Raw genomic sequence first — 7,072 nt, 5'->3', positions numbered from 1 at the left:
TTTTTTTTTTTTTTGATGACGATGACCACACATGCAAGTCTTCCCTGTGCATCAATAATCATCCATTTTTGGTCATGTTAAGTGCACTGTTTAGAATGTTCTAGTGAAAGAGAATATAACACATTTTTCAACCATGTCTTCTCTTAAACTCCATAGGCTGTTATCTCTGGATTCCTAAAATGTTGTTCACATCCCTGAATGTCACACGCTGACGGGAGCAGGGAGGGTAGGCGAGAGGCCTGTGGGCAGAATGAGAAGACTGACCTCCTTCACATTACGGATATCTGGTCCCTCATCTGGCATGCATGAGACAGACCTGAGAGAATGTGCCATCACCACAACAACTGGAGGCAAGAGAAGACATCAACTGAAGAGCCCATTGGTGTTGAAGAGCAATGTTGTAAGTAAACATTTGCCCCAGATGGACACAGGCAGTCCCCACATCCTCCCAGACTCTCTGTCATGTAATACTGAGCTTCACGAGGGGTGGCATCAGCTCTGCGTGTCAGCAGCCGGGAGTCCACAGAATAAAGGACACCTGCTGTCACCCTCGGGTGCTGTAGACAAGAGGTGGCCTTGAAAATTAAACACAGACACATGAGAGCTGACATACAGACTCAAACATGGTTTTAGCACTAGGGATGGCAGTGGACAGATGGTAGTTAAGAACAAAGGTGCCCCTGTGAGAATCACCCAAAATGGGCATGTCAGTACCATTCTGGCAGCCCAATCCTGCATGATTCCATGAAAGAAGTATCACACTGACCAGCAGGAGCAATTAGGCTAATCTTCAGTGACAGTGTGGAGGCGATTACTTGCTGATCCATGAGGGACAAGTAATGTGAATGAGAAATAAGCTAGTTTTGTGTCGAGTCTATAAGGATTTTTGTTACCACAGAAAAACCTTGTCTGCCCTGACTGACACAGATCCTGTTCGTGGTCTTGTGTTAGAAGGCTGAACTGAAGATTATACGAGTAAATACTACACTATACTATACTATACTATACTATACTATACTATACTGTACTATACATGTATAGTATTTAGAAAGTTAAATGTTAGCTATTACTTGCAGTTATTACTACTGGCATTTGTTCTTGTGTTCGAGACTAACTTAATAGTGAGATATTTTTCAGAATATTTCATACAGGTCAATCTCCCACTATCATCAAGAATTCTTTCATTTGACTAGATCAAGATCTAGCCTTTGTGTTCTCTTTTCTAGTTCAATTCCTGATTTTTTTTTCAATGATAGACAATGAAAAATTTTACTTCTACTAGTGAGAGAATTTCATCCTTCACTCTCAGGAGAACAAGCCTCCCCCACGATCCAGATAGAACCACAAGAATTTAATGTACAGAAAACATATTGAAATCTGATTCATCAGTTGTGAGGTCCAGATTGAGTTTCACAACTCTAAAATAACAACTACAAACATTGGTTGAATGCTTACTGTTTGCCAGGCCACACTCTAAGTGCTTTATGCATATTCACACGTCCGTCATCCTTATGCAAATCTATCCCACAAGCACTATAGTTCATACTATACCTATTATGGGGAACTGAGGTACAGAGAGGCTAATTACTTTGTCCAACGTCATGGAGCTACTCAGTGTTTGACCCACAATTCCAATGTGTGCAGTCTGGTTTCAGAGTCTAAGCTCATAACTACTTTACTCTGTCTCTTTATTCTGATAACATGCTACCTTGATATACTTGCTTTGTTCTTTTCATTGTTGTTGTTGTTTGTTTTTAACAGCCTTGTTTCTAGAAAGAGTTGAAGATCAAAGATGAGGCCTGTGCCACCATCATGTAGTCTTCGGCATCTCAGGATCACAATTCAAAATTCTCAAGAACACACACACACACACACACACACACACTTCCTCAAGTGCATTGGGTACATAATGAACTTTTGCTGGCAGGCAGTGTTCAAGTGTTCATTCATTTATTCAGGAGGTATTTCTTGAGTGATACTAAGTACCAAGCACTGTGCCAGGTGCTAAGGTGGTGAACAAGACAGTCTCCACCCTGAAGGAGCTGAGAATCTCAGGGACACTTTATAGCATTCTAGTATGTTTTTATAGCTCCTACCATCCAGGCTCCAGGATGCTGTGCCACAGTTGATAATTTTCTTACATTATCAGCACCCTGTCTGTGACTCATTCAGCATGAAGTATGAGCTTCAAGTCAAATTCTGCCAATGGAACTGATGAGAGGTGGTGAATGACCCAAATGGAGAAGACGGATTTGCAGGCTGGAGTGGGTTTGTGGAAAGGACTTCCTGTGGTATGTACCAACTACAGTACAAGGTAAGAGAAGGGGGACAGAGCTTCCTCTCTCATTTGGCAGGGTGCCAGGGTGTGAGACTAATTAACAAAGAAAAAACAAACACAATCCCAAAGCAACAAATGATAGGTTGATCCTGAGAAAGCTTCCTCTGGGTCAGTCATCTCAGCCATTGAATCTCAGAGACTGGATCAAATTTCAGCAGCCAGAGATGGGCTGGGAGCTTCTGCAGACTGTCCTGGAGAATCCATGTACTTCAGCACCGGGGAGTGGGGGAGGGGGAGGAGGTGGGGGGGTGGGGGGGACTTTGTCACCAGGAATGGATTCTCTTGGAGATTATTTGGTCCCCTCTCAGTACCTGAAGAACAGGAACTCCCGGAAGACACTGTGGACCACAGTGTTTGTGAAGCATTTTCCCCTTCAAATCACAAATATTTACCAGGTCCTATATGCCAGGCAGTATGCCGGATGTTGCACATAGAACAGTGAATAAGATGTAGACATGGTTTTTATAGAGCACCAAGGTTGTGATGGATTCACTTCCATAAATGAAAAATATGATACAGTGGGGTGCATATAATGTTGGGGTGACAAGATTATTCAACATGTCAGAGGAAAAGCACCTCTTTTTAAGAGGGAAATTGGGGTGCATCTGGTGACCAGAATGCCCTTAAATTCTCAGATGAGGCTAAATTATATTTTAACATCATCTTATTTCCAAGTTGTGCCCCTCCTAGCTGATGCGGCCTTGAGAAACGTACCCGTCAAATATGATTATATATCCTCTTGATTTGTGATCGCTAAGAGACAGGGTCTATATCTTTCAAATTTCTTTGTAATTGCGCTCAGTACCATGCTCTGCTTGCTGCTGATAGTGCCAGCATGCTTCTGATTTAAGCAGAGAGGTGCTATTGACTACATCTGACCTCTACACTAAAAATAGATCTTTGGCCAAAAGAAGGCAATGTGAAACTGGGCCCTCATTTGGATCCTTATCTATTGGTATAAATGCTGTCTATTTATTTTCAAATGTCTTGCATCACCAGACTATTTTAAGGACTGACTCTTAAAGGAAAGTGAAACTCCATAATTAAAAACAAAAATCAGAGGGTTGCCTGAGTGGCTCAGTCTGTTAAGGGTCTGACTTCCATTCAGGTCATGATCTCATGGTTTGTGGGTTTGAGCCCCACATCAGGCTCTGTGCTGACAGCTCAGAGCCTGGAGCCTACTTCAGATTCTGTGTCTCCCTCTCTCGCTGCCCCTCCCCGCTCATCCTCTGTCTGTCTCTCTCTCAAGAATAAATAAACATTAAAAGTTTTTTAAAATCAGAGAAATTTTAAAAAGATGGATATGATTTTGAAGGCACAGGGATTCAATGACTATATGAATTCAGACAATTCTCTTTACCAGGATAAGGGGAAGTTTTTCTTTCCTAAAATGAAAATGGTTGGGAAGAGTGAAGCGTTTGTTAATAATTAGCCTTTCATTAATTGAATAGCAAGAGGTATAGTTCTAGTAGCCAGGAATTACTAGAATAAGGTGGGAAGAAGTAATGGCAGGAGAGGTCCTTGAAATGGAGATGAGCTACCGCTGTTCATGCTCTGTGAAAAACAATATAGAGTCTTGTGGAGCAATTGGGTTAGGAGGATGAAGATTCCAGAGCCAGACAGAAGACAGAAATTTATTAAATTCCTGGCTCTGTTTTTTTTTCATCTCAGTTATTAGTACCAAGTTGCTCTACTTATTTAAGACTGGTTACATAAAAATTTGTCAGCATTCAGTAATATTTTTTTGAGGTAGGATAATCACTCTTGTTGCATTATGTTGTGTGATTATTCAAGGAGATAATAAACCATGCCTAGTACATTGTAAGTGCTTAATGAAGAGTAGTCCCTTACTCTTTACAATGTGAGTGTTATCAACACTGTTAAGTGAACACTGACTTCCTAATGCTCAGGCTAACACAAGAGTATGAAGAAGTATTTTATATCATTATGACAGAAGATACACCAAGTAAAAAAGCATAGGTCTCCCAGGGACGCTGGGAGACAGAAACTCTTTCTTGCTGGACTAGATCTTGAAAGAATGTGAGGCTACACCTATGACAGCCATCCTGTTGCCATGAAGAAAGACCTTGGAATTTCTAGGGATAGCCCCGAGGAGCAGAAGATATGGTGAAAGAGAAATCGAGAGATGGAAAGAATCTCACTCCAGATAGTATCATTTCATCTGTGAATCCAGCCATACCTAAAGTTGGCACCATCCGGGATTTTCTAATTCTTGAGCTAAGAAATTTTGTTTGAGCCTCTGAGTTTTTTGATAATTGACACAGGAGTCTGTTACATCTTTTATTTTTTAATAAAAAGAAAAGTATTCTCTCCCCTCTTTTCCTATCTTGTATGTAGCTGTCTTGTCTGGAGCAGACTTCGCTGGCTATCAGCCATGAGGCAAACAACTTGAGGGGAAAGCTAAGAGAAACACTAGAATGTCTTTTTTGATACTATGGAGTCATAGAAATAATGCCAACCTCACTTTTTTATTAGTTTGCTAGGGCTGCCATACAAGTAGCATGGACTGGATGGCTTAAGCAAAATAAATGTACTTTCTTTCAGTTCTGGAGGCTCAAAGCCCGAGATCAAGGTGTTGCCAGGTACATCTCTTTCTGAGGTCTCTGTCCCTGGCTTGTAGATGGCAGGCCATCTTGTTTGCATGTCCTCGCATGGGCTTCCGTCTGTGTGTTTATATGTCCTCATTTCCTCTTCTAGTTAATATATCAGTCAGATTAGACTGAGGACACCCTGATGACCTCATTTCAACTTAGTTAAAGACCTTATCTCCAGATACAGTCTCATACATATTTTTTTTTTTTTAGGAAAAACAATTTGGTCCATATGACTTTTATTGCAGAGAAGCAATGTACACAATAGGCATCGTATTTTGGGTTATTTTATCAATATTTTAGCAGCTAAAAATGTTAGCAGCTAAATGACGTGGTTAAACATGGATGAAAGAGGCTTGTTCTAATTTCTATTTTTGTAAATACATTTCTTTGCACTTACTAAGAGCCAGATACCTCATGGTTTAGTAAAACTCATAATTCTCAAGAGAAAGGCATTTGCAGACAGAAGATGCTTTGCTCTTAGGTTCAGGAGTGCAGATTATCTTTTTCTTTCATTTTTTTTTAAAGACTGATTTTCCAGAACTCCAGGTTATACATTTAAGGCTTTAATGGCTTAGAGAGACCACCAGAGAAGGAGAAAAATTTTAAAAAAGCAACAAGGACTAGGCTTCATAAGGGCAAAATCCCTGTCTTACCGTTGGAAGTCTAATCAAGAGAATTAATGATAGTTTCTGCCAGTACCAAGGCACTTAGTAGTTCCTGGATGAAAAAAAAGCCAAAAAAAAAGCACCCCAGCTTTCCAAGACTATACCATTCTGCTCAATCCTAACTCTGAGTGGGTTACTGCAAATATAGCATTTTAAACTACACAGTGGACACATTACTACCTTTTTGGTAACTCAGAGAACACCTGAGCGAACCGGCCTCACCATCCTAGGGGATGAAAAACTTATGTGAATGGGATCCTAGGTCTGTTAGGTGAATGAAGAAATATATTTCTAAGTGCTAAAGAGAAAATTTGAGTTTTCAAATATTGTCCATGACTTGTTTTCTAATAGTTTCTAATTTCTCAAAGAGGTAATCCTATTTAAAATGAGATTTCAGTCATTAAAAAAAAAAAAGAATGGTATTTGAGAACTATTCATTCAGATACAATAAAGCTTCAATGAATTTGTTTCCTCCAGGATTTTAATATAAAGCCTTATCCTATATCTCGGCATGGGTTGAGCGCCTACGTCTTTTTGATGGAACTTTAGCTTAAATAGGAACTCAAGGAGAGAGGGCTGACCAGGGAGGGCACACAAGCTTTCTCAGCAGCTGCGTTTTGTCCAACAGAGGGCACTTGGAACTCACACATAAATAGCAGCCATGACCGCAACATTTAAGATATCCATTTTCATCGCCATGGTGATTCTTAATTAACACATCGCATCAGGTTTTCATTGACACCAGTAAAATGAGGTGACTGTGACCTTGATTAATAAAATGTGTAATTGTTCTGGAACTATCATGAGTTAGAAACCTGTTAGATATTTCTTCCTAGTGATTACACTGGCCTGTAATCAATAAAAACAAAATCTACATTGCAGATTATTCAAGCTTTGTCTCCAGGGTGAAGAATTTTATTTCTTCTTAAAAAATAAAGTTGAACATATATCTGTGACAGTTTAAGGGTAAGAAAGTAACAGACTAAATGACATGTTTTTTTTTATATGAAGAGTATTGACTTGCTCGATACTTCTCAATATCAAATACACAGGTTTCAGACACAGGGGGAAGGCACTTCCGAGTGTTGTTGATAGTTCTAAAAATCTATTTTTTTAAATTTCAGGGTCCAGATCCAGAAGCAAAATGAGGAAAAGGAAATTCTCGGACTGTTCCGTTTACAAGTTAAAACCTACAACTTACCACTATAGGGCGCTCTTCACTTTGTTATCTTTCAGAAGAACAGCCTTGTAAAGGCTGCCATTCAAATGGAAAACATTGCACTTCTTAATGTCTGTGAATTGTGCAAGAATAATCAGAACGACCCCACAATGCAGGATAGATTCGCGCCCCACCCCCACATTTCTGTTGGTTGTGATGTAAAATCCTTGACTGACTCAAATGTAAATTGTAAGGATTCAGCAAATCTACATTGCCTGGGTAACTATCCATAACA

General features: G+C 39.9%; 1 long non-coding RNA gene across 1 annotated transcript; it reads left to right on the top strand.

The window, feature by feature from the left end:
- Positions 1-119: 119 nt before the first annotated feature.
- Positions 120-7,072, top strand: LOC115305926. The gene is made up of 3 exons (XR_003915087.1): positions 120-400; positions 2,150-2,314; positions 6,743-7,072. It is a non-coding gene; the product is annotated as an uncharacterized LOC115305926 (long non-coding RNA).

This window comes from Suricata suricatta, chromosome 11 (assembly GCF_006229205.1).
Source record: "Suricata suricatta isolate VVHF042 chromosome 11, meerkat_22Aug2017_6uvM2_HiC, whole genome shotgun sequence".
NCBI lineage: Eukaryota > Metazoa > Chordata > Mammalia > Carnivora > Herpestidae > Suricata > Suricata suricatta.
Note: the sequence above shows the minus strand (reverse complement) of the source record. Positions and strands in the feature narration are given on the sequence as shown.